Genomic DNA, 7083 nt, shown 5'->3' with positions numbered 1-7083 from the left:
TTAGCCAATATGAAGAATAACATTTTGAACTCATTAGTTGTTAGAGAAAGGATACTTTTTTACTAAAAAGAAAATAAACTTTTTTTAATGAGATGACAGATTAATTTGACTCCTAAGATGCTTATATCAAGAATATTATATTTCCTTTAAATGATGTTGCAAAGTATTTAGTAGCTCGCTATAGTTATTCATCATGACTAAGCCATTTATGATTCGGACATCTCAACTTTGGGGGCCTTAATTTTTCAAGATGTTAAAAGCCTGCCTTACTTCTACCAACACACCAACTATTTTATTTATTTATTTATTTTTAGAGATGAAGAATTAAATCATTCTTAATATGGCTCAAATCACAACCAAAAGTAAGAGAATATTTAAGCATTAGTTAGTGACTTGTATAGTTCCTTAATATACTGGCAAGCTTTGCATTAACCTCTAATCCAATTGATTCCAATTTAAACTATGAACCGCTTTATCAAATGGATATATAGCAGGAAAAGAATACATGCTCTAATTAGTAATTTGCGATGTTAAAATTCTCACCTCCATTTATTGATCCATTCCCTGTCACCTAAAAGCAAAAAATTCATAGTCACGTTGTGTTTTATTAGTGATAGACAAATAAAAAATTAACATATATAACATCTTATATATATATATATATATACACACACACACACACACACATATATATGTTAATTTTTTTAATATCAAATTCATGTATTTGTGTGTGCTACAGTCAAACTTTTGGGACTTTAACATGAGTAGAAACTTAAGTTGGGTTTTATAGTGAATTCTAATATTTGAATGAGAATTTAAAAAATGAATAAAATATTATATTAATTAATTTAATAGCCAATTTTCGAATATTATGTACCTAATTGCCAAAAAAACATATGCGAGATTATTGGAAATTGCATTATTGATTTGATTGCTTGAAGCTACTAGCTAGGAAAAATGACGGATTTAAAATAATTGAAAATAAAATTATTATTTAACAATCAAATGAGTCATATCTGCATAAGAACTCATTCAAAATTCAACTATATGAATCCAATTTAACTTCTCTGAAAGTTAACACAAAAAAGGAGAAAAAGATACCTCGGCAGGCTGACTAGTTTCCTTCCTCGTGGAAATCTCCTCTTCCGGAAATGACTTGTTATCTTCCATAAAGGTCTTTCTTCTCTAACCAGAAAACTTGCTCAGTAAAGTGTATAAAAATAAGTAAAAGGGTGAGAAATCAGCAAAGAGAGATTGTAATTAAGGGGACTCTTGATCGCTGCACTTTGGCTTTTCAATGTAGGCTCTGCCATTTGACTTTGGTTTAAACCGATCAAAGAAATCTAATCGAAATTTGTTGTTGTCATTTCTTTTTTTTTATGATAAATATTTTTTTTCGCAAGAAGTCTGACAAAGATATAACATAAAGAAAATTAAAAGAAAAGCATTACTTCTTAATTAAATTCATAAAAAGATCTGATTGGATTCTATTTTTCTTAAATGAATCCAGCAATCCTCTAGTAAATATTTAAATTTTTATATAATTTTCTTCCTATTTTCATAGATCCATTTAAGTAAAAAGAAGACCAGTCATTTTTTGTGTGAATTTGTTTGAGCGTAGACCACTTAAATAAAATTTTGACATTGTAGCAAGGTCTACTCATATTCTTCCAGATCAGGTTGATTAAGTCATCATGAGAGCATGAAGGTAGGTACTCACCTAAAGCCTCTACTATGGCTAGCATAACTCATATAGGGTACCCACCTTGAAAACATAACTCACTCGAAGTTCTTGTCTAGTGAACAATTACATGTCAAATTTATTTGCTACATGGTTAGCATTAAGTCTAATTATAAATTCTTCGTGTATTTTATCATGCAGCTCATCTTATATTATCGATCTTAGCTCACACATATAAAAAGAGGGTCAATGGTTCTACATGAATATGATTCATATGATATGATGAATTTATGATGCAAATTATGATTTATGAGTCTCTAAACATTCAAGATGTTAGTCTTAACTCCTATAGATGGAAGTTAGATCGGGTCGACTGTATTGTCCGCTTTGAATAAATAATCCCTGTTCTCATTATTAGTGATTGGTGACGTGTTGTCTCTTCTTCACCACATTCAGAAGGCACCTCTATGATGATTTTTATGTCTACCTCTAGGAGCTTTATAAGCTTCTCTGACTTTAAGCAGCTATTCATCACATACTTACTAGTTAACTAAAGTAGTTGAAGAATTCCAAACTTGAGTTTGAAATAGGAGCCTGATGAGTCACTTTGTCACTTCATTACTCATTTCTAGCTTAAGATGCAGGATGTTCATAACACAAAGCCAACCATCGCCCAAACAACACCGACCCAAGGCCTTTGAGGATTTCCTTCTAAATATGTTTTTGGTTTTTAGCAGTAAAAAATGTTTGTTGAGTTACTTGGGCTCATGAATATAAAGTAAATGTTAAGCAATACAATCATGTGACCTCAGCTTCTTCCCTTAAGATGCCCAACCTTATTCTTGTGTAGGTTCTCGATAACTTTTTCAAGATTGGTGAAGTTGGCCTTGTGATGGCCATGAAAAGTTAGTGAGAAGCCACATCATTGCCGCAACTGCCTTCAGCAGTAATAACAAAGCCGATGAGGACGGAGGCTTCCACCATGAGAGATAGGAAAGAAGCATTGCATTATATGATCCCTCGATGAGGGTGAAATCACCTTTGTAACTTAGGTATTTGATTTATTATCTTTTTCATGCATCATTTGTAGAGATCATATATGCAACACGAGATAAGAAGTACTTTTATTGATCACCACCAATATAAACAACCTCGTATGAACACGATCTATCCAAATATTGCATATGCCACAAAGATCAGTATCACGATAGAGAGGTTTGTTGCTACAATCATAATATGGTCAAAGAGTTGATCAATATAGGAAGTTGAAAGAGTTTGTCCTTATACTCTCATAATGTTGACTGGACAAAGAGGGAATGAAAAAAAATAAAAATAAACCATTTATTTTATAAGTGATTCAAGTAGTATAAATAGTCCATAAGCCCTTAAATGTGATCAAATTTGATTAAGATATTATTTGAAAGTGGTTAAATATGACCAAAAAGGGAAGTTTCCCAAAATCTTGAATTTCCTACTCTTGATTATTAAATTATTAAAAAAAATTAGAGTCAATTCTCTTTTCCTCTTAGTTTTTATAAAATAAAGTTGTGTTCACATAGACTTGGAATCTTCCATAACTAATTACATTAAATTTAAACTTGGGGCACTCCTCTCTAAGGAATATTGTAATAACACATTTCACTTTTAACTTATCTAACAACTTGAGAATTTATTAATCCATAATTTGTGAAGAGCTTAATAATTCAACATGTGATATGAATAATTGACTCAACAACTTTCTATAATCTAGGAAACTATTTCTAAAGAAACCCACTACCGGAATTTATCGGTTGGGAATCGTCGGCACCAATCCGATTTTTTGCGCCGGTAATGCGTCGGAAAGTGCGCCGGCGCCGGAAAGTTTTCCGGCCCATTAGATTCGTCGGAAAAAATTTATCGACGCGACCTAAACCGGCGTAGGAATTTCCGCCGAAACGTGCGCCGGAAACTTATATTTACCTCGAATTTCTGTGTGTTCCGGTGGATTTAGTCCGCCAGTAATGACGGGTTTTCCTGTAGTGACCATTCATTTTATTCAAACTTAGAATATTACATATTTGAGGAACTACAAGTGAGTTTGTTCTTCAAGCTGACTTCTAATTTTTCTACTTTAAGTCAATCAAACTTCAAATTAGGAAAATAGAGTTGTCAATGATTTAGATTGAAATAATAGGAACTTCTTGAAAGCATACTTAACTAGTTAAGTAAGAAGTAAACTAACTTAAGTAGGCAACTAGAGTGGTCTCCACTTAGGGTCATATCTAAAGTGCATGACTACTTCGTGCATGTGAGTTATGCCCCTCGGATAGATAGACAATATATACTTAATGATGCCACTTTAACGATTAAATTTAAGTATAACTTTTATCCATGAAAAAGCATAATGTGACGGCCTAATAATAATATCATATCCAACAATACAAGTCGCTTATAACAACAAGATCCAACTCACATTTAGTCAATACTCGCAATTATCTAGGAACTTAAAATCAATATATTATTGAATTTTCAATAGAAGGCAACTCACTGTTGATGATTATAGTTGTCTCACTAAGTTAATAAAAAATTATTAAACTTAATATCATCAAGATTTTTCTTAGGTCATTAAAATAAGCTTCAATTCAAATCTTAAGTATCTATGGAATAAAAAAGTAGAGTTCTAGAACTCAAACTTTCTCTTTGTGATGAGATTGATATTGAGAAGGAGACTAGACCATTTTGATGACGAGTCCTAGAATTGATTATTCCATGAATATGAAAACTTTGTTGGACTATGAGACACATCTATACAAAGTGATGAATTTTCCTAAAAAGGTACATTCATGAATAATGACTAAGACCGATCTAACATAACTATTGATTAGTCGAATGTTCTATCTTATTCACAAATAAGAGAAATTCTAAGTTATCAGCCATGAGATCATATTCATAGGAGTCACAATGATGTATCTTATTAGATAGAAAAAAGTTTAATAAATAGTATAACTCTATATTCATTTTGTTAGTAGTTACAATTTGCCTACCAAGTCAAGTAGAACTTTTTACATAACATAAGTGATAAAGAGTTGCAAATTATTCGTCTAATAAGCAATTAATCTTCATTGTTGTCCTTATATGCATAAGAATTTGAGTAACAATCAATGCTCAATTAAAAGTACTTGAAATCTTTCTTTGTCATATTAAGAATGTCCTACTTCACCAAAATTTCAAAGCAAAAAAAAAAAAAATTCATTTCTCATACTTCTCAAAGATTGTGTTGTTAGCATACAATTTAAAATGAATTAAAATAATTTATTGTACGGATATCACAAGCTATCTCTCAAGTTCAACTTTTTTCTTCATTCTTCTTCAAGAAGGGTCCCAACTCAACAATTTGAGTTTGACTATTCACCAACATATAAGAGAGATTCCTTCTCATCAACTACAATTATTACAATATGGATTCCAATTTATAAAATTTAATCTTGGAAAAGAATTTACTTAAGGATATCCTAATGTAATTTATGTCAAATGGGCTTAAGAGTCCTTCAATTTGCATTGAGATCGGTTCTCATATATACTATCATAAACTGTACTAGTCTCATCACAAATCAAAGGGATCTTAAGCCCATCCTGACACAAATTTGGTAAGGATATCCTTCCGTACTTTTTTTTTCCTTATTGTTATCCATTATCTTCACTTTTGAGTGTTGTTGGAACTTAACTTGCATTCTTCTTAAATTTGAGATCTTGATTTATTTTCTCCATGTGGGTTAATTCCATGGCTACTTTCTTTCCAGATAAATTGTCTTTTGAGGTCATGATGATATCTTGAATTTTGACATTTTTTGCCTTATCGATATCCACACAAAATTGTAGTGAGATCCCATCTATATTTAAGGAGAGTTCAAATAATTCGTATATTTATTTAAATTTTCAAACGCACTTTTCTTCCTCTTTAATTAAGGACCAAACAACGACTCAATACCTCTCCAACACTAAAGCCAAATTCAACTCCATACCTACAGTTTGATCCCCCCAAATTCAAAGGATGTTAGCTTATACACCTTCAATGGACTCTTGCCAATCTATCATGCTTTCAAAACAACCATCCATTCCACTCTACAACCTATCAATTTAAATGATCTATACTCCATATCACGCAATGAAGAAACTAAATTAGCCATGAAGTAGCTCAAGACCTTCAGCACATCCATAGTTCGGACTACTCTACAACACTCGTTGCTATTTGAGAATGAGGCAAAGGTCACCCTCATTCCATCTTATAGTAAAGGTCGATCATGCCACCCTACTCAAGCCCAATCTACCTCTAGCTCAACAGTCATACGCCAAATCTACGACAAAAAATGAGCATGCATTATTTGTTGGTAAAATCTCAACTATAAGAACACCTCTGTTGGTACTCATGCATTATTTGTTGGACAACCATCCAACTTGATGGAATTGTATCTTGACTTAGATGTTACTTCACACTATCATTGATTCCATCCAAGTTCACAATCCTAAGGAATACCCACGCATTGAGCAAGTTATCCTCGACAATGACGCATACGCATACGTACCTTTTGGCATCACCGATCATGGTCTCCTCCCTACTCCCACAAGTAAGTTAATTCTCTCTCAACTACTAGACATCCCCAATCTTTTGTATATCCTATTCTTTGTCAAATGTCTCACTTCTGATAATTCATGCACTATATCCTTCGATGCTAAAAACTATTATATTAAAGATCTACATTAAAATCAAACACTAGCTGTCAATGGCGCAAAATAGCGCGCGCCATGGTGCACGGCGCGGCGCAGCGCACCTATGGCGCCATGTTCATGGCGAGGCGCATGTGTTTAAAATAGCGCGTGCTATTTGCGCCACATGTGAGCCATGGCGCATTGCGCACGGCGCAAAATAGTGCGTCAAATTATTTTTAAATTTCCGTATACTTATGAATATTTTTTATATTTAAAAATATATCTATATTTTAATATTTTTAAGATAAACGACTATTCATTGCCCTAATTTCACGAAAGATTTTCTGTTTGCTGCATCCGCCGAACACATCCCGCAGTCCCTAAGTCGAGGTCGCTAAATCTATCCCGAAGTCGAAGGTTTTTTGTTTTCTATTTGCTGCATTCGCTACTTTCGCCGAATCCAGCCGAATCTGTCCCGAAGTTGAAGTCGTTGTTTCCGTCGAATCGTCCCGCAGAGCAGTGCTTCTGCCAAATCCGCCCCCTCCTTCGTCTGTTCCAATAAAAAATCTTACTAGCTGACTCTGATTTGCAACCTCCGTCTGTTCCGCACAGCTCTGTTGTTTTGCACGGCTATTTCTTACAAGAATTTAGAACTTAACAGGTATGCTCGGTACCGTTAGGTACATGCTCGGTACCGCTAAGTAAATGCTCGGTAC

At 33.4% G+C, this 7083-nt stretch overlaps 1 long non-coding RNA gene across 1 annotated transcript in view; it reads right to left on the bottom strand.

The window, feature by feature from the left end:
* Positions 1-436: 436 nt before the first annotated feature.
* Positions 437-7083, bottom strand: part of LOC110097043 — a 15849-nt gene continuing 9202 nt past the window's right edge. Inside the window, exons 2-3 of the long non-coding RNA XR_002303157.2 lie at positions 1102-1180; positions 437-571 (exon numbers count right to left, since the gene is read on the bottom strand). This is a non-coding gene — a long non-coding RNA (uncharacterized LOC110097043). The remainder of the gene's footprint in view (positions 572-1101; positions 1181-7083) is intronic.

The sequence above is a fragment of the Dendrobium catenatum genome, unplaced genomic scaffold, assembly GCF_001605985.2.
Source record: "Dendrobium catenatum unplaced genomic scaffold, ASM160598v2 fragScaff_scaffold_71, whole genome shotgun sequence".
In the NCBI taxonomy this organism is placed as follows: Eukaryota; Viridiplantae; Streptophyta; class Magnoliopsida; order Asparagales; family Orchidaceae; genus Dendrobium; species Dendrobium catenatum.
The sequence above is the reverse complement of the archived record's forward strand: the minus strand, read 5'-3'. Positions and strand labels throughout refer to the sequence as shown.